Source organism: Delphinapterus leucas, chromosome 15 (genome assembly GCF_059928025.1).
Source record: "Delphinapterus leucas isolate spDelLeu-1000000601 "Yukka" chromosome 15, BTC_Dleu_Yukka2, whole genome shotgun sequence".
Lineage (NCBI taxonomy): Eukaryota > Metazoa > Chordata > Mammalia > Artiodactyla > Monodontidae > Delphinapterus > Delphinapterus leucas.
This window is the reverse complement of record NC_143143.1, coordinates 20,692,136-20,716,327: the sequence shown is the minus strand read 5'-3', so window position 1 is coordinate 20,716,327 and position 24,192 is coordinate 20,692,136. Positions and strand designations below refer to the sequence as shown.

Here is a 24,192-nt window from a genome sequence, read left to right as displayed (position 1 = left end):
TCTGGGGAACACGAGGATGACGGGGTCTGTGCGTACATATTGGTGCCGCAGGTCCGGATGTGCAGAGGGAGAATGCGGGGTGTGTGCGCGAGGGGTCCGGGTGGGTGTGCCGGGCAGACATGGATGCGGAAGCGGGCACGAGGGAACGCGCGCGGCCGGAGCTTGTTTCGGGGGAGAGTGAGAAAGAGGGGCGGCGGGGAGCCGGGCGGGGGCGGTGGCCCGGGCCGTCGGCGCCGCCAAGCCCCGCCCGCCACGCTCCCGGACCTCCCCGCCCCGCCGCCCGCTCCCTCCCAGTCCCTGTCCGCGCGCTCGCGGCGCCGCCGTGACAACTGCCCAGCCGCCGACGCCGCCGCCGTCTCCTCCCGAGCGCCGCCGCCGCCGCCAGCCGCGCGCATCCCAAGCCGCCGCGGGAAGCAGGTACGTCAGCGACGCCGGGCTCCGCGCCTTCCCCCGCCGCCCACCCCGCCATTTCCCACCGGAGGGCGCTCGGCGGCGCTGCGGGGAGCTGGCCTCGGGCGTAGGGGGACCACCGCAGAGGATTGTGGGGAGTGGGGAAGCCCCCGGATGCGAGCCGAGGGACCGGGAGAGGGCGATGAGTGTCTGTCAGGGGCGACAGAGAGGGCGGCAGCGTCCTCGGCCCCGAGGGGCGGGGTGAGGTGTCGTTCGGGAGGGCGACAGCAGCGACACCTGAGAGCACGGGCTAGGCGCCGGGACGCACAACGCTTTGCTGGAATTAGGCCCTTCTTGGTGTCCCCATTTTACAGAGGAGAAAACTGAGGGTCAGAGGCTGGAGACGCCTCCCCGGGTTCCAGGGACAACTTGCTGAGCCTAGATTTGAACCCAGGGAGTCTGACCCCAGAGCCCACCTTAGCCTCCTCTGCCAGCCCGCCTCTGGGCAACGGGGGTTCATTCTCTGAGTTGTCCCCCTTGGGGCCACACTGGGAGGAGGCCAGATCCGGAGACCCTGCTGTCTATCCCCCAGAGGGGCATGTGTCGGAGATTTGGGGGTGCTGGGCAGGGGGTGGGGGCAGACAGCTGGGGCGGGACCTCTCCCTCCAGTGTGGAGGGAGAAACTGAGGCAGGGGGAGGTTTCCAGAGGACGAAGCAGAGCTCCTCCATCCACAAGAGGCAGGACAGCTCCCACACCCCATCTCCACCAGGGAGTGAGGGCAGAACAGCCAAAGCGGTGGTTTGTCCCTGACAGCAGAGCCCTCAGAGAGTCCATGGGAGTCCTGTGTGAATTGTTCCCCAGGCTTAAGCCTCGCTGTGGCCTCCACGTGACATCCACCAGTGGCCCAACGTACCTGCCCACTGAATTGTGTGATGCCGTGAGGAGTACACAGATCCATTCTCCTTTGTAAATTTCAACCCCTGCCCTCCCTGCCCCTGCAAAGGTAACTGCCTTCATAATTGGGGGAGTTCCTTCTAGGCCTTTCCTACACCCAGGCAGTCATATACATGCGTACCCATAGAAGGTATGTAAACTGCAGAGTAATGTGGGTGGATGTTTAATAGAAATGGTATAATCCATCCACATCATTCTGAAACTTGCCACCCCCCTCCACCCAGTTATCATTTCTTTGAAAGTTATCCAAGTTGCTGCATATAAATCTAGCTTATTTATTTTAACTGCTGCCTTGTTTTCCACCATGGATATGCCTAGATGGGCAGTTAAGTTGTAAAAATTAGGGGACTGTTTCATATTTCAACCTCTGCTGTAAATTGACATCTCTGGGTTAAGATTTCTTTGTACTTTGTCCTAAACTAACTTCACAGGATCTGAATTTTGGGGACAAGGTCCCCTGTTCTCCATTGTACACGCACGTGCGTGCACACATACACAAGGCATACACACATGCACAGGTGCACATACGCACATCTCTATCCTTCTGTCTGTGGACAAGTACAAACACTATACCCTGCTATCTGCAGTTGCTGCTGAGCCCAAAGGCCTGGGGTTGAGCCAGGCCACAAGTTCTGCCTGTCCAGGCCCCAGTGGGCAGAATTCCCATAAGGGACCATGTCCAGGAGTTCCCTCTAGACACTCTCAATGCCATCCCCGCCATCCAATAAGACACAGAAGGAGCTAGAAACCATGCCTGACAGACTGGAGTGTCCAGGGTCCTATCTGCATACCACAAACTTTCCAGGTCTGGGCTGTACCATGGGAGTGTGCTTGCCCTAGAACGTGGGCCAGAACTATCAAAAGTTTGGTGGAAGGCCTGATGACAGCTGGTTGGGGAAAAGCTACAATCAGAGCTGTGTGCATCACAGTCCCAGCTCCACCTCTTCCTAGTTTGGGCAATAATTCCCTTCCACTCTCTGAGCCACAGTTTCGCATCTGTAACCCGGGGATGATGAAAATGGCAGCCTCCCAGAACTGTTGAGTGGATCAGTGGGATGATGAAACAAAACACTTAACTCATTGTCAGCACTTGGAAAGCAGGAAGTCTTATCTTGGACAGAGGAGACCTGGAGATGGCCCCAAGGTTGGGGTGGTGCTCAGGGCCACCGTTTGGGACCTCGTCCACATCCCAAGTGCAGGTCAGAGAATCTCAGTGCTGAGTGGGACTGGGATGAGAGCTCAGCTTGTGAGAGCCACGCCCACCTCACAGTGAGGTCCAGAAGTGTCATGGCACCTACAAAGGACCTACTGTGCGCCTAGCCCTGAGCTAAGATGCATAAACAAACTGAGACGAGGTTCCCACAAAGCAGGCCTGTGTGCAGCTTTTGTGAGGTCCACACTCCGTTTTCAATTTTAGCTTACTCCCAAGATTTTAAAAGGTGGGAGATGTCACATAAAACTTCATATTTCTGGATCCTCTTGAGAAAAGAGGATCAGAAAGGCTGACAACTCCAGCCCTAACATTCGACTGCCCCCTGGGATGGGGCAGGCGCCCTCCAGGGTGGCACAGTCCCCACCTGGCCCACCCCTCATTCATAAAGCGCAGCATAATATAAATGTTAATAACACAGACTCCACAGCCAGCTTCTGCATCCCAGCTCTGGCATGGATTAGTTGTATGGTCTAAAGCAAATTATTTAGCATTTTTGTGATTCGATTTCCTCATATGGAAAATAGGGATAAGAAGTAGCACTTGCCTCAGAGGGCTATTTTAGGCATTAAATGAATCAACAAACCTCAGCCTCTTACAACAGTGCCTGGTGCATGGAAAACACTAAGTGCTGATGATGCTGATGGTTGCTGGTGGTGGTATAAGTTGCCTGGTCCCTGTAACAGTGCAATTTGTATTCCAGATTGTACTCCATATAAAATGTTATGGGAACACAAGTGAAAGAGGAAAATGTTGTCCTCCTCGTGCCTTTCCAAGGGCAGGAAGAGGACAACATTTCAAGGAAAGTGACAAAAAGGAGGGGACTTCTGAGGTGGGTTTTGAAGGATGAATAGGAGTTTCTCTGGAGCAATAGCATGAGAAAGGCATTTCCACACAGAGGAAACAGCCTTTCCAAAGGCCTGGGAGCATGACCAGGTGGAGCAGGTTTAGGAAGTGACAGTAGTCCAGTGTGACTTCTGGTAAGGTATCTCAGAGTATAGGGAGAGGGAAGATGGATCTGGAGAGACAGAAAAGGACCTTGAGATCATGATGGGGCTTGCGGCAAGAAAGGAGATGTACATTTCTTGTGCCTTACAGATGCCCTTATAATCATCAGCCCTGTCATCCTCATAATGCCCCAAGAATCAGGTTTTTGGTCCCCACTTACTGATGAGTTAGAGGCTCAGGGATGGTAAGTCACTTGCTCAGGAGCTCACACGATGGGTCAGTGGCTGAGCTGGAATCAGACTCCAGGTCTGTCTAATTCTAAAGCCCATGCACCCTCTCTGAGCCTCAGTTTTTCCACTGTAAAGCGGAGTTAGTACCAGTAAACCCTACTTCGTGGGCTTGGTGTGAGGATGAGATGAGAATGAATGCACAGCCCATAGCACGGAGCAGTTGCTCTTGTTATTTTGATTGAATGAAGCCCGTGTTCTTCCAGGCCTCTCACCCTAACTCATACCACTGCCCAGCCTGAGATGGGGGTCTCCAGGGAGTGGATGTCCTGGGCCAGTGGGTCTCAAGTTGTGGTCCCTGGACCAGAAGCCTCAGCATCACCTGTAGATTTTTTTCAAAATGCAGATTCTCAGACCCCGTCTAGACCTACTAAGTCAGAGACTCTGGGGGTGGGCCCAGCAACCTGTAAATTAACAAGACCTCCAGGTGGCTCTCATGAAAGCTAAAATTTCAGAATCACTGGTCTGGAGGAAACCTTCAAATGAGATCCTCTTTGGCCACCTGCATCCACCTCCCTCTAGAAGAGTGGGTTTGTGGTGAGAATTCTGCCCTTGCAAAGACCCAACCCGGAGGGGATGCGCTAAGACAAAGGCACATCCCCTCCAGTGTGGGAGGCTGGAAAGAACCACTTCTTTACAGATAGGAAAGTTGCCAAGGGGCCTAGTGGCGGTTTTATTCTCTAGAATTTGCTCTCCTTTCTAGTCTCACAGCCTCCAGTGGGCCCACCTTGAGGGCCTGGGGCAAGATTTGACTTTCAGAGGAGTTACTTTCTAGTGCGGGATCAGGGAGCTGAGGACCTGTCCCCCTCCCAGTAAAAGCTCGCGATTAGAGTCTCTCTGTGAACAGTCTCTTCTCCCTTGGCGCCTTGAGAACACGTGTCCAGGTCCAAGTCTAGGTTGGGGACAATAATATTCTGCCGAGGACCTCCAATCAAGAAGCAGGCCCGCTCCACGTGTCTTCTTCAAAGCGCTGATCAGAGCGGGGAGGCAGTACAGCCTAATGGGTAGAAGCACGGGCCTTGCCTTAAAGATAGAAGTTGCTGAGTCTGGCTACATAGAAATTAATTTTTTCTGCATGACCAAAACAAACAAACAAAAATCCATAAGCCAGGCATGTCAAACTAGTAAAAGTATTTGCCACTTTTATGACAAAGAGTTAATTTCATAGAGAGCTCTTATAAATGAAAGACGAACCACGTGATCCAAAAGTGGGGGGAGTGGGGGGTAAGGAATAGAGGATATGATTCTACTGTTTACATAAAAAGAAATACAATTGAATTCAAACAGATGAAAAGATGCTGAACTCTGAAAACAGAAATGCACAACAAAACGACACTGATTCTGTTTTTCCACCTGCAAGTTCGCTGGGTAACGCTCAGTGCTGGTGTGGCAGCCAAGATTCTGACTCTGCTGGTGGGAGCACAAATTGGGGCAACCTGAGGCTGGGGTAAGAAAACTGTCAATATTGAAGGTGCTCATGCCCTCTGTCTCTGCCACTTCACCTCTTGGAATTTACCCAGTGGATATCCTTCCATTGGGATATCCAGTGGATATCCTTGCATTGGGCACATCATGTTAGAACAAAGATAGTCTGTGTGTGAGAGCAATTGATTGGAAATGAGCTAAACATCCACCAGAGGGGAACTAAGTACTGTTCATGTCAGGACAGCCATGCAAGAGAATATGATGCAGCCATTCAAAAGAAAGCAGTAGCTCTGCATGAATAAATGTGAAACCATCTCCCAGATGTATTGTTAAAAGAAAAATGCAAGGTATGGAACAGTGTATAGTGTTCTACCACGTGTGTGTGTGTGTGTGTGTTTTAAAAAGGGATTCAACGTTATATGTGTATATATTTGTATATGCACATTAGAATCTGGAGGACACACTAGAAGCCGGTTAACTTTGAGGAGGGAAACTGATAGATGAGACTTACCTTTCATTGCATACAATTTGGTACTCATTAGATGTTTTTTTCCCTCATACAGTTGTTATATTATAGTTATAAAATCTAGCCACATGTATCTTCTTTCTCCTTATTTAAAACAAGCATGACACTAGAGATAAGGTTAACTCCCCCTTTGACTAGACCCAAATTATATAATATGTTTTCAAATAAAAAATGAATTATGGTTTTAAGTAGGGCCTTTATCACAAAAGAACAAATATTGTGTGATTCCACTTATATGAGGCGTCTAGAAGAGGCAAATTCAGAGAAAGTAGAAGAGAGGTTACCAGGGGCTGAGGGGGAGGGGTGGATGGGGAGTTAGTGTCTAATGGGTACAGAGTTTCATTCTGGTTGGGATGATGAAATTTTTCTGAAGGTGGATAAGTGGTGATGGTTGCATAACAATGTGAATGCGTAATGCCACTGAAATGTACATTTAAACATGGTTGAAATGGCGACCCTTTTGTTCATGTCTATTATGAATAAATTTGCACTGACAGGGTATTAGCAAGTTAGTTTTAAAACAATTAGCTGGATGGGAAAAGTGAAAGTGTAATTGCTGGTAAGCCAAGGCTACTTTAATTTTTATTTTGTGGAACAGATTTAACTCCTTTGATGTAAGACACAGGCAGGAAAGGCTGAGAGGGGGGCTGGTGTGGCATCTTGCAACTCCAATTATGACATTTCAATTCACAATCTTTGTAAGACAATTATGTTTCAACCTGAATCTTGACATTAAAGTATATCTTTACCAAAAAAAAGGGTTAAAATGGTAAATTTTACGTTGTATATTTTGCCACAGTGAAAATATTTAGGGATGACAAAGAAACAAGTAGGGGCTTTGATATCAGATTGCTTGGGTTCTAGTCCTTGATTCCACCACTTCTTAGCTGTGTATACTTGATCAAGTGTGTGTACTTCTTTAAAGCCTCAGTTTTCCCACCTACAAAATGGGGTTGTCAGAGAGTACCTGCAAGGAATCCTGCAAGAACTAGATGACTTTATCTATACAGAGTGCTTGCTCTGCGTCTCTGGAACAACTGTAGGAGGTCAGGTTCAAGAGGATAGGGAGGCTAGAATCAGCTACTGGGCCGAATATTAAGACCAGCAGATTCAGGTGGAGTGAGTTTATATACAGGGAGTTTATAAGAGAACCATCTATATTTTTATATCACTTTGTATTTGCAAAAATTTAATGCATTTCCATAGTGTAAAATCACAGAATGTCGAGTCAGACAAAATTATTTTGGCTGGTGGGAATCCACCAAAGATGCAGCAATTCTAAACCTGTGGCCTCCTAACCTACAGAGATCCGAATCCTGACTCTCACTTATTAGCTGTGTCACCTCAAGCAAGTTACTTAACCTCTCTGTGTTTCACTTTTCTCTTCTGCAAACTGGAGGTGATAATAATTCTCACCCCATTAGGGATGTTACCAGGATCAAAGGTGTCAAGTTCTTAGAGTGTTGCCTGCCCCACAGTAAGTCCTAAGTAATTGTTAAGAAAGTAAATAAACTTGAAATAAGCCTGAAAGTCTTAGCATTTTTGTTTTTAAAAGAGGAATTTATTTTTTACACTAAGGAAACAATATCCTAGCAATACAGTCAGGGGGCTGAGATGAATCTGCAGGACTTCCCTGGGATGGGTTGGGGAGGCCAAGATAAGGTAAGAGGAGGCCAGCTGATGAGGGATGAGGCAGTAAGAGGCTCCGAGGGGTTCAGGGATTTTCCCAAGAGGCCTCACAGTGATAACAACAGAGCCCAGATTCAGCCCCAACTTTCTCCTTCTCCCCAGTGTCTTGAAGATCAGGGGCCCTTTCCGTGCAGACCTCTGGGACAATACAGGTAGCTTTGCTTCCTCTTGACGTGCTGGGGAACTCACTCCCAAGCTGAGGCCTGGAAGGAGGGCTAAGGCCTGGGAAGCCTGGCACACCCTCCTTCAGGAGCCGCACCTGCACGCGGGCTCCGTCAAGGACCTTAAGTGGGGGCTGGATTGCAACCTCCCAAAACAAGCTCATTCCTGAAATTCCACTCTCACCTGTCTGTGTGTGGAGTTTGTTGATTTTCCTGGTTGAGAGGCACCCCCTCCCACCACCCCGGGAGGGATCACCTTTGTCCTTTCTCAGCGGTTTGCACCACAGTGAGGAGTTTGGCTGGTAAGCGAGACCTTCGGGGCCTGAGGCTGAGGGTCGGGGTGGACCGGAAGGCAGCCTTTGAAGGGCTGTTTTAGAGATTGGGCGGGGTGGGGGGGGGGTGGGCAGAATGTAAAATGTTAGACGTGTGCTTGGCACGGGCTGGGTGCTCCCAAGTGGAAGGAAGGGCATTTACTGGGCCTGGGGGGCCTGGTTTACTGCAGACTGCCTGGGGAAACTGCTCCTGTCCTCAGAGCATTGCTGTCACGCCTTGAGTGTTGAAATCCCCCAGACGCCTTAGTTGTCTTCTTTGGACAGTCAGTTGATATAATGGTTAAGGGTTTGGGAGTTAAACAGGCTGGAGTTGGAGCTTAGCTCTGTGTGACCTTGCGCAAGACACTTAACCTCTGAGCCCCAACCCTGGCCTGTGGATTGCAGACAATAGGACCTCCTGCAGGGTCATAAGTAAGCAAGCACAGCACCTTAGCAGCAGGTAATTGACCCCCACTCACTGGCCCCACCCTTCTTACCGCTCTGATTAACTCCAGAAATGCTGTTCTAGCCCTGCTTCAAGAAGGGATGCGGGTGGGGCAGTGGGAGGAGAGTCCTGGGCTGAAAAGACCGAGACACCTGCAGAATTCAGGGAAAGTTGAAAGATCAGAATCGGCCTGGGCGTGTGTGTCCAGGGAGGGGTGATACTCAAGCGCAGGGTGGACCGGCTGATTGCAGCTTGCTGGCTGGTGGAGCAGGACCCGGTCTGGGCCTCACCCTCCCTGACCCCTCTGACACCAGATGACAGTGGGTGGCAGCCTGGCCATGGGATGACCCACCCATTGGGCAGATCTCCCCGCATAGAAGAAAGAACCTGGCAGAGCAAGGCGGGGGTGGGGTGGGGCATCAGACACATTTCCCGGCCTTTGGGAATATTCAGGGAGTGTTTCCTGAAGGCTACAACGCTAGTTCGCAGGGATTTAAACTTCTAGGGGCCAGATTTTGTGTATTTTGTTCATTGCTTCACTGCTGCAGCCCCAGCTCCCAGTAGACACTCAATGAATATTGGTTGAGTGAATGAATGACAGGTGGCTGGATGATTGCCAGTGACGGACTAGGCCCTGGAGATACAGGGTGGGGTAAGTCACACGTCTCAGCCCCCGGGAGACTCCGAGACCCTCACCCGAGACCCCCTCTGCATCCTTACTCCCACTCTTGAACTCCCACTGTGGCCCACCAGTGGCTGGGCCTGAGGTGGGTGGAGCTGTGTTTCTGTTGGATCTTAGGATCTAATTGGCTAAAAACTCCTCCCTGCAGCCAGACAGCTCCAACACTCATCTCAGTCACTGCAGACGGTGCGGCCGCTCCGTCTGGGAACCATGCTGTTCTGCTTGCCTTGTGTACAGGGATGAACTGACTTCAGTTTCTCTCAACACAAGACATAGTTCATCAGAGAAATGCGGGCCCATGTGGCTTTCTCCTCTGTAATAATAATAGGCAGCATTTTAAAGTATACACTACAGGCCGGGCACAAGCGTTACATCGTAGAATTCGTTCAGCGACCATAAAGGTACAGACACTCTCCATCACTTGACCTTTGGAGAGACTTGTGGAATCTCATCATATTATTCCAACAGTCCAGTGAAACGGGTGATGTAATTGTTTGCATTTTGCAGATAAGAAAGCAGACTCAGAGAGGTTAAGTAGCTTGCCCAAGGTCACACGGAGCTAGCAAATGGTGGGGCTGGGATTCGAACTCAAGCAGTCTGACCACAGAGCTCACCCTGCCTCTCCTCAGCTTCCAGATGAGTGTGGAGGAGGAATGGAAATTTTTTACTCTGTGACAATGGCTCTCAAAGCCCTTGGTTTACCAGCAGCTGAGTATAAGGTTTCAGCTGTTCACTCCCCTAGGACCTACCCTGGGTCACTGTGTGGATGAAGATCCTAATCTCCCCCAACAGAGAAGGCAGGAGCCCAGCTTGAAAATGGCTGTGATTCTTGGGGCAGCAGCCCCTTCCTGGGCACCAGATTCTCAGCCTCCAAATCTCCCTGGAGGCCTGGGTGAAGGCCACCTGGGGCCCAGGAAACCCACCGAGGCCAGGCCTCCCTCCCAGGGACTTAGTTCCAAAGCCAAGCTGGATTTCAGAGGTTGGCAGGAAATGGAGACTTAGCAGGAAGTAGGAGGGACCAACAGAGAAAAACGTTACTCTTTTTTCCCTTTCTTGTCTCTGATTCACGCCTTTCACCTAGTGTCTGAGGAGGAGGGTGTTTATTGAACACACTCCAGTGCAGTGGAATCCACTCTGGAGGTCTAGGGCACAGAGACCTCAACTGACCCAACACTTGTAGAGTGCTAACTATAGAACAGGCACGGTGAGCAATGTTTTACCTGAGTACCTCATGTAGTCTGCACAATAACTGTATCGGGTCGGTACATCGTGGTCATCCCCACCTGCATCATTATCATCCCCATCCTCTCATCACTGCTCTCACCACCACCGTCATCGTCATCGTCACCACCATCATCCCCACTTTTATCATCATCTCCTTCGTCACCATCGTCACCAGCAGCAACATCATAGTCACCCACGTGGCTTCCCAGACCCAAGACCCAATCTGCAGATAGGGAAACAGACCTAGAGGACATGACACATTCATCCCCTAGAAAGATAAGCATTGGGCTCTAAAGTCTAAAAGACCCAAATCTGATTCCTGGCCCTGACACTGTTTAACTGTGTGACTTTGGGCAAGCAACCTAACCTCTCTGAACCTCTCCAAGCCCTTGTCTGTAAAATGGGGATAATCATAGTCCCTGCCTCATTGGGTTGTGATGAAGGTCACATGAACTGGTGCATGTAAAGTGCTGGCCCAGGGCCTGGCTCAAATCATAAAAGCAAAACGAACATAGGAAAACACACAGGTAAGGACAGCAGTAGTTAAGGGGAGAGCTGGGAGCATTTGGCTGGGAGTTCCCAGCAGCCCTGCGTGGCCAGGGGCAGGTGTTGCCCAGCGTGAGAACGAGCAGTGGAGGGCTAGCGCAGGGCAGCTTGGGGGCAGGATTGGAGAGAACACTCGAGAGCCCTTCTTTCTTTCCAGGGAGGCAGGGTGTGGAGGGATGGGAAGGGGACCTCTCACCTGGAGCAGGGCCAACAGTTCAGAGCTGGGAGCTGCTGTCAGTCCAGTCTGAGACAGACCGGGCGGCAGGATCTTTTTCCAAGTTGGATGGAGGAGGTCCCAGTAAGAGCCAGCCACTCCCTGCCCCAGACCCAAAGGGCTCCCCAAGGCTGCCAGCCTGTACCTCCACCGCCCATGATGGTGTTTCCTTCTGGGCTGCCTCCCTTTTGGATGAATTGTTTCTGAATAGCGGTTAAGGTGGGCACCCAAGGCCAGTCTTAGGCCAGGCAACATGAGCACCTCACTTCCAGCTCCACGGGCCCAGGGGTGCCGTTCACACAGGGCACATTGTGAATAATGCCCCCTAGAGTTGTGCAGTGCACAGTCGTACGAGGCAGCTCTGCTAGCCTCCTTCTTCCTGGGGTGGGTACAGAAGCTATCTTGGGTCCCCCAGGTCTGGCTGCAGCCCAAGGCAGAGAAGGTTGATTGGTGTCTGGATGCCAGTTAAGATGCAGAGGCCCAGGTTTGCTGCCCAAGGCTTGTCCTCGAGAAGGTTGTGTCTGGGCATCGTGTTGACTGGTGATAGTGATGGATTATTGAGAGGCAATATAGCAAAGTGGTTATGAGAGCAGCCTCTGGAGTCACGCAGACCTGGGTTCAATTCTGTTCTACTCCTGTCACTCTGTGACTTTAGGAAGATCACCTGTGCCTCTGTTTCCTCATCTAAAAAATGGGTATATGATAATACACACGGGCATATACTAGTCTTCCCTCTCTTGGGGAGTGAGAAGGAAATGAGGTGATTCGGGTAATGCTCTAAGGACAGTGCCCACCACATAGCTAAATGGTCACTACATGTTAAGGATCAATGATATCACCAGCCAGGGAGGTGGGGTTCAGAGTAGCCCACTGGAAGGCAGCTCCCTAAAATCCTGCCAGGGTGATGAAGGATTTAGGGTCTAATCTGAAGTCTCTGGCCCAGAGCCAGACCAAGTCAATACTTGATCGGGCCTTGTCAGCATAACCTTTTCATAACCAAGTGCTGCTAAGGTTTTAGAGATTGTGTAGGGGAGATTATGTGCGTAAATACTGGGAAGAAGGACTGCAGTCCAGGCCTCCAGGCCCTCAATTCATTCCTCCATCCCAGAGGTTGGCAAACTATGGCCCAAAGGCCAAGTTTGTGCAGTCCATGAGCTAAGAATGGCTTCTCTGTGGTTGAAAAAAAAAATCAAGAGAAAAATCATATTCTGTGACACGTGTAAATTACATGCAGCTTAAAATTCAGTGTTCATGAAGAATTATTAAAACACAGCTGTGCTGGGAATTCCCTGGTGGTCCAGTGGTTAGTACTCCACGCTTCCACTGCCAGGGGCCCGGGTTCAATCCCTGGTCGGGGAGATAAGATCCCACAAGCCGCGCGGCACGGCCAAAGGAAAAGAAAAAATGATTGAGCTATGCTCAGTCATTTAATATTATCTCTGGCTGCTTTCACACTCCCATGGCAGCATTGAATAGCTGCGACAGCTACTCAGTGTAATTGTGGTTCCATTATGCAGACGAATTTGGGAACTTCTGTCCCAGCCCTTCTTGAGTTCCTACTGTGTGCCTCTTGCCATGCCTGGGAGGGCTGTCCCAAGCTCAGAAAGCTTACCCAGAGATGAGGCACCTTTCCTGCCCCAAGGCCTATATGCTTGTGCCCCATAGGCCTGATTTTGTGTGACCTACACAATAGTTTTTTTAATGTTTATTTATTTATTTAGCTGTGTCGGGTCTTAGTTGTGGCATGTGGGATCTTCGTTGTAGCACACGGGATCTTTTGTTTCTGCGCGTGGGCTTCTCTCTAGTTGTGGCGTGCAGGCTCCAGGACGTGCGGGCTCAGTAGTTGCAGCATGCAGGCTCTCTAGTTGTGGCACGTGGGCTCTAGAGCCTGCGGGCTTAGTTGCCTCGCGGCATTTGGAATCTTGTTTCCCAACTAGGGATTGAACCGTATTGGAAGGCAGATTCTTAACCACTGGACCGCCAGGGAAGTACCCCCCACACAGTCATTTTTAAATCAGGACATTTCACTTTGGCATCTGGGTTTCCAGATTCTCTCGAAAAATTGGAAGGTCTGGCCGTCCTGGGCGCACATTTCCAAAGAGCAATAATCAGCTGAATCTAACCTGGCTTCATTTCTTAACATCACCTGCTCGGTCCCTGGAAGCATTTGAGTTTGAGACCCCTGACTTTACGGCAAGGAACTCTAGGCTAGCGCGTCCTAAATTTTAACATGTACACGAGTGCCGGGGGGGGTCTTGGTAAGTGCAGATTCGGACTCAGTAAGTGAAGTGGGGCCTGAATATTGTGTCTCTAACAAGGTGCTAGGTGATGCTTATCGCCTGGTCCTGGTACTTGAGTAGTAAGGCTATAGGCCTCAAATTGAGCGTGGCCCAGAATCTCCTAGGGGGCTGTGAAAACCTAGGTTGGTTGTTCAAACCCAGAGCTTCTGACACAGGAAGTCTGGAGTGGGGCCTGAGGAGCTGCCTTTCTAACAAGTTCCCAGGTGATGTTGCAGCAGCTCCTCTGGGGTCAGACTTTGAGAACCGCGAGGCACTGGTTGACCCAGCCATTGGTCCGCACCTAGGCTGGGGGCTCTGAGGTCCCCCAGATGGCAGGATCTTTATTCCCTCTGAGGTCAGGCTCCTTGACACCCAGCTGTTGTCTAGGAAACCAGGTCTTTTTTTTTTTTTTTTTTTTTTAGTTGCATTGGGTCTTTGTTGCTGTGCACAGGCTTTCTCTAGTTGCGGCGAACGGGGGCTACTCTTCGTTGCGGTGCACGGGCTTCTTCTCATTGCTGTGGCTTCTCTTGTTGCGGAGCACGGGCTCTAGGCATGCGGGCTTCAGAAGTTGTGGCACGCAGGCTCAGTAGTTGTGGCACACGGGCTCTAGAGTACAGGCTCAGTAGTTGTGGTGCACGGGCTTAGCTGCTCCGCGGCATGTGGGATCTTCCCGGACCAGGGCTCGAACCCCTGTCCCCTTCATTGGCAGGTGGATTCTTAACCACTGCGCCACCAGGGAAGTCCCGGAAACCAGGTCTTTATTGGCTTCTTCAGTCACTGTCTCTGACCAGACCCAAGCAGTTTCCTCAAGTTCATATCGACAGTTTAAAGATGGAATTGGAGCCCAGACGTGGGAGAATTTTCTGTCCATGCATTGCACCCCTCCCCCATTACAAAGGGTTCTGATTCTTGCATCTTAGGATCAAAGACCCCCTCCAAAAAGGTCTCACATTAGATACCACAGGGGGCCCTGCTCAAGAGGATCTGAGCCCCAGAGATGGAGTCTCAGGTGGGTCTGGGCCTGCAGCTCCAGGCCCGAAAGCCACAGGACAGGAGGGGAGAGGCCACACCCGCAGATCCTGTGGCTGCTGCGGCCTCAGGGACGGGGCAGGGCCCTCTGGCAGGTCAGGCCGGGCCCAGCGCCATCCGCCACAGCTGCCTTGAGCAAGAATGACCACCTGGGCCAGGACCGGTTCCCGGAGTCCTTGAAATTGAGAGGGCCGGCAGCGGATCTGGATGGGTGAGCTCGAGGAGATCGGAGATTACAAATGGTTTCATTCTCTTCCTGGACACTGAGGGAAGGGACTCGCTGCCTCATGGGGGCTCTCGGTTGGCTCCAGAAGCCAGAAGCCCCTGCCCACTGTCTGGCTCAGGCAGGGCCTGCAAGTCCTACGTGACAGGATGGCACGTGGGACCTGGCGCCGGCGGGAGGCAGGTGTACTGGGGTGGCTGGGCCAGCCCTTTACAGACCCAGCTCTCCCCTCACCCGCTGGGTGACCTTGGGCAGCCAGCTGTCTCATGGAGGCAGTGGTTCCTTATAGGACTAACTAACTTGAAAATGAAATGAGATGATGTGGACAAAGTGCCATGACAGTTCCTGGCACACGTTAGGTGCTCCACAAACCATCAGCATAATAATAGACGTTAATTATTAATTATGATGACCTCCTTACATAAACGCTCCACCACAGCCTCCCTCCCATTCTCTTGCAGCCTGGCGGACAGAACAGCATGCGTATGCTCATAAAAGCACCTCTTCGGCAGCAACTGGATTCACTTTGATATTCAACTCAAAGTGCCTACTGTGAGCCGGCCACAGTTCTAGGTCAGTGCCATCCAACATAAATGTAACACAAGCCACAAACAGGAACCACATAAGCAACGTAAAGTTTTCTAATAGCCACACTGAAGAAAAAAAGTAAAAAGAAACAGGTGAACTTCATTTTAGTACTGTAATATATTTTATGGAACCCATATATTCAAAATGTTATCACTTGAACAAGTAGTCAGTATTAAAAATTATTGACGAGATTTTTTAACGCTCAACATGTCTTTTTAAAGTTTTTAGTTGTGGTAAAATACACAGAACATAAAATTTACCATTTTAACCATTTCTAAGTGTACAGTCAGTAGTGTGAAGTACATTCACATTGTTGTACAATTCATCTCCCAAACTCTTTTCACCTTGCAAAATATTAGTATTTTATGTCTCTCCTCTTTTGTACGATTTCTCACGGAAGGGACACCTCAGTTCGATGATGCTTCCGGTGCCCAGTAGTCGCCCCATGTGGACTGTGGCTCCTGTATTGGCTGGAGCAGCGAAGAGAGAGGCCCAGTCACGCCGCAGGGAGGTTCAAATCCCAGTGGAGGGAGACAGGCAGCAAACGAAGAGATTAGACAGTTTCTGATGGTGTTGGCTTCTATGGAGAGAATAAACAGGGCTGTGGGGTGCTGGGGGTCAGGGTGGGCCTCTCTGAGAGGTGGCATTAGAGCTGAGGCCTCAAAGAAGAAGCAGCTCTATGAAGATCTAGGGCAATTGTCCCCAACCCTGCCTGTGCATCGGACTTTGTGCAGGAGTTAAAAACATATATATACAGGTACCGTGACCTGGGGAGTCAGAGCTGCTGTGCATGAGGCCCTGGCCTGTGGGTTTTTTAAGAGCTTCCCAAGTGATCCTGATGCTGGGCCAGGAGGGCTGTGGAAGCTGCTGGGGACGGGTGATTCCAAGGGAACAGCAGGTGCAAAGGAGAGGTGGCAAGATCTTGGCAAATTGGAAGAGCAGAAATGAGGAAGGGTGAGAGGGTAGGAGTTAAGTCTGGAGGGGGGCGAGGGCCAGACCTCACTGCCTCTCCAGGCCGTGGTAAGGAATTTGGGTTTTATTCTAAGTGTGACCAGAAGCCATTGCTGGACTCACTACAGGAAATCTGCAAGGCCTTTTTGTCAAAACCTTGGACACTCACTCTTTGTCTCTGCCTGAGTTCTTTTTGTCTGTTTGTTTTTTTAATTCTAATTAATTTATTTTTGGCTGCGTTGGGTCTTTGTTGCTGCGCGTGGGCTTACTCCAGTTGTGGCGAGCGGGGGCTACTCTTTGTTGCGGTGCGCAGGCTTGTCCTTGCAGTGGCTTCTCTTGTTGCAGAGCACGGGCTCTAGGTGTGCAGGCTTCAGTAGTTGTGGCGCACGGGCTTAGTTGCTTTGCGGCATGTGGGATCTTCCCGGACCAGGGCTTGAACCTGTGTCCCCTGCATTGGCAGGTGGATTCTTAGCCACTGTGCCACCAGGGAAGCCCCTCTGCCTAAGTTTAAAAAAAAAAAAAATTAAGGTGCCACTCGTTGCCTTTAATCTGGTAATGAGGAGGGACTTGCAAGGCAGGAGTGTATTTTCATGGAAGGTTATGGCATCCTTTGGTTGGGGGGAAAAAAGAATAGATTCACCCCTAAGCCAAAATCATTCCTACTTGGGGGCAGGGGATAGACTTACTGACCCCATCGTCCCGACCCTGGAGTCGGGAGGAGCCCTCCACCCTGCTCTCTCCTCACCCCCACTCACCCTCATGCCTACCAGTTCCTTTTCCCTTACAGCTTTTACTAGTCTGCTAGGGCTGCTAGAACAGCTACTACAGACTGGATGGCTTAAGCAACAAAAATGTATTTTCTCACAGTTTTGGAGGCTGGAAGTCCAAGATCAAGGCGTTGGTTGAGCAGGTTTTGCAGAAGCCTCTCTCCTTGGTGTGCAGACAGCCGCCTTCTCACCGCGTCTTCACATGGCCTTTCCTCTGTGCATGCCCATCCCTGGTGTCTCTTTGGGTGTCCAAATAACCTCTTCTTATGAGAATGCTGGTCAGATTGGATTAGGCCACCCTATGGGCTTCATGTTTTCACTTAATCACCTCTTTAAAGACCCTGTCTCCAAATACAGCCACATTCTGAGGCACCGGATATTATAGCTGTAACATATGAACTGGGGAGGGAGGGGTGCAGTTCAACCCATCAACAGCTCAAAGTGGTGGGTGGATGGAGGGAAACCAGGTGCTTCCCTCCCCGCCCCTGCCTCTCCCCCCCCCGACCCCCAGCACCTCCTCTCTACACATATAAGCAGTAGCAATAATTGGAATGTTTAGGTGAAGGGCACCTTCCAGTTAGGAAGGTTTCCAGCCATAAACAATTCTTGCAACCACACCGAGGCATAGCAGCTGAATGTCAGCCCTGCCCCCCAGCTCTGAAGTCCAGACATATTTATTGAGCAGCTATCATGTGCAAAGTTCCAAGTTCAAACATTAGGGAATCTGACCAGGGCCCTCATCACCCAGTCAGATAGATTAGAAAGGGACATAAATAGCCATGTTACAGGGCAGACGGGAACAAATCAAACAGGAGCGGGTGGTCCACAGAAAATATTATGGGACTAAAGAGGAGGGAAGAGGACGTCCATTCAGTGAGGACTGGGAAACTTCGTGGAAGAGGTGGCACTGGAGTTGGGCCTGGGGCAAAGGCACTCCAGGAGAGAAACAGCATGAGTAAAAGCAACCTGGTGGGAATGTCTGGAGTATCCATGGGCCCCAGCGAGTGGTCCATTGGACATGATATGAGAAGCACAGAAACTGCTCCAGGCGCTCATCTCTCTCTATGTGCCAGATGCTGTGCCGGGTCCTTCACATTTACAATTGACTCTTCACACCAACCCAGTGAAGGAGGGACTATTTTCCCCTCTTTTTACAGATTGGAAAACCAGGGCACAGAGAGGGTAGGTCAATTCCACACAGTCACACAGCGAGTAAGTGACAGAGCTGGGATTCGAACCCAGCTTCTTAACCATCACCCATTTTGAAGGGAATAAAAGGAGACATGGAGGTTGGGACCATACTGTATGGCCTTTATTCGCAGACACTGGGAGCTGTTGAAAGTTTCTGACAGGCATGGGACAGGTGACAGCTGAGCGTCCGGGAAGCGCCATCCAAAAACCAAATCATTCATTTAGTCCAAAACCAAATAATGCATTTATTGAGCTGGGAAACTCCCCTTCCAGCACCTGTCCTTTCTAAAGCAGCCTTGCAAGTAAGCCTGTAAGCTTAGTGGCCACCTACATGTTGTCATCTTTCTTTCCCCTAATAATGGTAATACTAGCCAACATTTGTTCAATGCTATGCCAAGTGCTTTATATGCATTATCTCTTTTTAATCCTCACTGAAAACAAAACAAAACAAAAGCCCAGGGCTTCCCTGGTGGCGCAGTGGTTAAGAATCCACCTGCCAATGCAGGGGACATGGGTTTGAGCCCTGGTCCGGGAAGATCCCACATGCCACGGAGCAACTAAGCCTGTGCGCCACAACTACTGAAGACCGCGTGCCTAGAGCCCGTGCTCTGCAACACGAGAAGCCACCGCAATGAGAAACGCGTGCACCGCAGTGAAGAGTAGCCCCCACTCGACACAACTAGAGAAAGCCCGCGCGCAGCAACGAAGACCCAAGGCAGCCAAATATAAATAAATAGAATAAATAATTAAAAAAAAAAAGCCAAGAGACGGAGGTGCTCTTCTTGGCCCCATTGACAGATAAGACAGCTGAGGCTCAGAGAGGTGATGTGATGGGTCCAAGACTCCACCCAAGTCTGTCTGACTCCAAAGCTCTCATTTTTAATGATAATAGAATTATTCATGTTTCCCAGTGAAAAAAAGAGAGAGAGAGAGAGGCTAGACCTACTACGTGAGCCTCAAAATATTACCAGGTTGACCTTATTTTTCTGACTCTAGTCAGGGACACTGCATTTTATTCCCAGTGCAATAACCACCTGCCTTCTCCACTTCTACCCACTCCTCCCGCACCCCTGGCATCTTCCAAGGCTCAGCAGATACTCTCCACTGCAAGTTGCCTCCAGCCTTGGTAGGGAGAGAGTAGGGAGCAAATGAAACTGACCACATTCTTCCCTGCCAGCTGTCGACACATACCAGCCACCCTGGGCAAGTGGCCACTTGCACGGCTGGGTAGGGGCAAAGCCGTGGGCTTGTGTGCACACCATTGGCATCCCTGAATCCCAAAGTCATCTGTCCATCAAGACACGATGACTCTGCTCCTGGCACCGGGCCTAGTGGGCAAGGTGTTTTCCCATGTAATTGTACAGGATTGTACAGGATAAAGCCTGGTGTAGCCAAGTCCTCGGCAATAAGGAAGCAAACACAGCATTAAGACTCTGTCAACAAGGTTTTGGAAGACAGGAGCCATCCAAGAAATACAAGTTCTTATGCCGCCACCTTTTCTGAAATCCACCTTGGGCTCACCCATCCCCAAGAGGAAAAGAAAGGTCCTCCTGCGTAAATTATAGAAAGAATTGCTGGGCTACTGGAGACCCCAGCAGATTTTCCTAGTTGATTAAATACCTCTCCCTTTTGTTTGGTTTGGGTTTTTTTTTTTTTAACTTTAAAAAAAAACTGTAAAAGTAACAAATGTTTGGAAAATAGTTACAAATATTAGAACACAAGCTAAAGTATACATCCAATCTGAACTTCTTTGACAAGCCCCATTTCTGCCAAATAGTAGATACTTAATCCCAACCAATCCAGCATCTTCCCTGTTCCTTTCCCCAGAATTTCCCCTAAATTCTAGGAAGACTGCATTTAAAACAATTCTTCTATAATTCCCATTGCCCTAACATTTTTCCTGACAACAGATTTTTCCATAAAGCTATAATCTCACTTTTATCACCTAACATTCTATCATAAGCTTTTTCCATGTTGCTATAAAAAATCATTTTCTTTTATTATTTTTTATTATACAAGCAATATATGTTCATTGTAGGAATGTTCCAAAACACAGATAAACTAAAAATAATTTTTTAAAAATAATCCAAGATCCTTCACCCAAACGTAGTTACTATAAACATTCTGGTTAATTTCACCCACTTTTTTTTTTTCCCTATGCACATAGCTACCTAGAAATTCATAGTTTTTTTTTAAACAAGAATAATTAACCATTCTTCCCCAGTATTCCGTCGTGTGCTTCTATCATAGTTTGTCTCATCCTTCTGCTCCGGTTGTACATTTATGTTTTCTTGCCGTGAGCATCTGTGTTCATGCAAGGAAGCCAGGCAGTGAGGGATTAATCGCCACAAGGTGTGGTCACCTTTCAAACCCACCTGTGGTACTCGGTCACCAGGTGGACAAGGAAATGACAAACCAGGAGTACTCTGGCCTCATGACAAGATGGGTCCTCCAGGGTTTAGCATATTGGCCAAAGCCCAGATGCACGTATGTTTCTCCTTTAAAGGCCATACAAAAAGAACATGTTTTTCTGGCAGCTGTGGTCACATCTGATGCCTTGTTCTTTGGGGTCTTCTGGCTGGGGTGGCAGGACGTGTGTCAGGCTACTCCTAGGATGGAGGCTGATATAATCCTAGACCCAGGAGCAGAGAAACCTACAGAACGGGTTTCGTAAGAACCCCGATGTGCACGGCAGCTTGGGGCCAAGGGGTCAGCATGGCAGGTTGTTTCTGAGTTGCAAGTACTAAGGTATTTTATCTAATCTGGTGAGTTTATGAGACAAGGGAAGATCTTTGGTGAATCTGTTTCCCTGTAGTGTGGCCTGTGGAGATGGTTTTTAGATGGTGAGCAAATGTCTTTCATCTCATTAGTAATTGTTTATGTTGAGGTATATTAGAAAACATATATAATTAGTAACATCAGGACTGTGATTTTGTGGACATTCTTGCTTAGGACAAAGCTAAAGTAGGTGTTTAATTGATAACAAGAGTGAGTCAATATAAAGAAAGATATTAAGTTGATGAAAGTATAATTGGTACCCAGATGCAGCCCAGATCATGAAGGCAGCGCTTAAGGTTGGCCCTTGTACATCAGACAGTTAGTCCCAGAGAACAGAAAGACAGCCAGCACCTTCAGCTCCAGTCTTTGACCCCCCCCCTTTGCCACAAGAGGCCTCTGTCCTCAGAGGCAGCTTCTTGGAGCTTCTTCACCATTCCAGTATGAGTTGGATTAAGAACCCAGAAAGTGCTGGAAACAAGCAGTCAGTGCAGACGCATCATCTGAGTTCCTAAAACCTGGAAGCTGGTCTGGTCCGGTCACTTTTGAACATAGAAGTCCTGTCCTGCAAGATTGTGGTAAATGCCTCTGACTTGTGGGCTCTGGTTTCATCATTCATGCCATGACTTGAGCATTTATTTTTGAAGTGAGATTTTTAAATAGATTTGTGTATTGAGATTTTCTTTATACGTTGGATTATCATGTTGGCATATGAAGGGATCCAAGGCATCTCCCAACTATTGTTGTTTGTTTGTTTTTTTTTTGCGGTACACGAGCCTTCACTGCTGTGGCCTCTCCCGTTGCGGAGCACAGGCTCCGGACACGCAGACTCAGCGGCCATGGCTCACGGGCCCAGCCGCTCCGCGGCATGTGGGATCTTCCCGGACCGGGGCACGAACCCGTGCCCCCTGCATCGGCAGGCGGACTCTCAACCACTGTGCCACCAGGGAAGCCCCCAACTATTGTTGATGATCCTATTTATGTATGTGTGAGTCTTTAAAAAAAAAAAACTAGAGTGGTTTTAGGATTTTGACTCTAAGCTCTTGGCTGGGGCTGGTAAATGTGACACTTTGGAAGTGGGTGATGGATCATCACCAGGAAAGGGGTCCCCGGGTCTGTGCCCTCAAGATGTACCAAAGCTCAAGGAAAAGTGTAGACCGAGGTTCCTCATCTTTGTGGTCATTTTCTTTTGCGATCTTTATTTCTTTCACTATCAAAAAAATGAGCTCCCATTTTCATTGGCATATTACTACCTAAGAGTTGAATGGCGTTTGTCTGGTTGGCATCCATGTTGCAAACATTTATTTAACTGTTCCATTCATTTTAAATGCTGCAGTTTTCTTTTTGTATTTGGAAAACAGTAATTTTTTTTCACTTGCATAGGCCCTTGAATAAAAGCTATTAGGTGCTGATACGCGTATATTGCTGCAAACCAGGCATTGTTCTAATCACCCTCAGAGGTAGGTGTAATATTGTCCCCAGTATTCAGATGAGGAAGTGAAGGTACAGAGACACCTTGTAGCTTGCCCAACGTTGCACAGCACAGCTGGATTCAAACTCAAAGCTCGGCTTTAGCGCTTACGTCCTGAGCTGTTTCCCTATACAGGGAGTTGTGGGTGCACCTTTACTGAAAACTACCTTTACTGGATTTTTTTCCTGGGGAAGTTCATCCCCACCTTCCAGCCAATGCATAAGAGAGTCTTCTTTTGAAAATATGGCCCAGCTGAGCCAAATGTTGCTGACTGTGGCTCCGGGAAGAAGCTGATGTTTGATAGGACCTCCCCTTCTGGCCCATATGACGCCTTGGAGCAAATTAGAGAAAGGTGCCTCTCTGCCCGGAGCAGCCCTTGGGGGCTCACAACTGGGCACGCGGAGCATGGGCTGGACTTCAGTAACTCTCCCCCATCCTCCAACCTGAACAGACCCAACCCGTATAATTCCTCCCGGTCCCCCAGTGGTTAGGGAGAAAAGCAGGTATAAGCAGCCATTCCGGGGGCCTAGATGCCTCGTTTCCATCAGGGGCATCAGTCCACCATGAAGCACTGAAAAAGCATTTCCTTCCAAATGCCTCTCTTTTGGATTCTGCAGCCTGCTTTTTGTGTATCCCTGAGGGGCGAGGGTGTGTGGTGTGTTGAGCTCTGAGCAGTGGGATCTCTTGTGCTCCATGGAGCTGGCTGGGGCCGGGGTCGGGGTGGAGGGTTGCAGGGAGGTCTTCAATCATGGCTTCACATCTGGAGACCAGACCAGGTTTTCTAAGAACGCTGGTGCCTGCTTCCTGCAAGGTGTGGCCAGTGTTCTTCGCCAGCTCTGAGCACTTATCTGACATGATGACTCATCTTCCATCCCAGGACCAGCCAGACTGGCACAGCAGGGCCGCTTTGAACAGGCAGGTGGGCAGGATGGAGCCTGACGTGGGGTTGGGGTGAAGATGACAACGGCCTCTGCCCATACGCTTTGCCCCATGCTGGCTCTGTCAGGGTCACCACTCTGTCCCTATTCCTCCTGGGCCGTGTCCAGTGGCTGACGGGCTCCCTTCCTTTCCCAACACCCCAGATCACTAAGTGCACGTCCTAAGTGGCCTCTCCCGGAAAGACAGTTTCATTTTGCTTGGGGACGGAGAGTGCTAGCACGTGATTCACTGCAGGTTGTTCCGGTTTTAAAGAGGGTGCAGGGAGGGAGGTACATGGGGTGGGGTCCCCTGCCCCCCAGCTTGACACGGCAGGGCTTCAGCAGGGACCCATGCCACTTCTTTCCCAGGATAGCTTAGACTTGGCACAGGAGGAAGGGATCCTGTATTCCAGTTCCGGGTTTTGCCTTGCCACCTGTATCTTTGTGGGTTGGCCATGGCCGTGCAGAGGGATGGCATGAATCTACACCACCACAGGTGTGGGTTAAGGGCTTTATAGGGTAACCCACAAGGCCAAAGTCAGACACACAGAGATGTTTTTGATCCCCCAGGTTTCCCATCATCCCGCAGACAGACATGCCAGGGCTAAGGTATGAAGAGGTGAGGGCTCTATTTCGGGGAGGGACCCTCAGCTCCATGGGTCTTCTTTCATATGGAACAAGCATAGAAAGTGCTCTTGTCAGTGGCCAGTACACATGGTCTGTGTACTCGGGCTGCATACACAGCTGCTGATACCAGGCAGCCTAGGGTTAGGTACAGCTGTTTATAGGAATTGTCTGGGAAAGCCAGTTGCCAGCCATGGGGACTTTGGGGACCACTAGAGAGCTCGGGGATCATGGGATTTCCCTGTCAGGGAAGGACTCAGTCCCACAGGAAGCAGAGCCTGGATGCCACTTCTCCAGCTGGCCATTGTGCCACAAGTGACAGTCCCCAAAACTCAGGCTGAATACTCTGGTTAATTGTGAATAA

General features: G+C 49.8%; 1 protein-coding gene across 7 annotated transcripts in view; it reads left to right on the top strand.

Annotated features, from left to right (window-relative positions):
- The first annotated feature begins 293 nt into the window (after positions 1–293).
- The window catches only part of SCNN1B (sodium channel epithelial 1 subunit beta), a 76,116-nt gene continuing 52,217 nt past the window's right edge, over positions 294–24,192 (top strand). Inside the window, exons 1-2 of one of the 7 annotated variants that reach the window (XM_089896033.1) lie at positions 294–417; positions 15,006–15,117. The gene's annotated coding sequence lies outside the window, so the exon portion shown is untranslated. The other 6 variants (XM_022588549.3, XM_089896031.1, XM_022588551.3 and 3 more) reach the window with 6 other exon arrangements.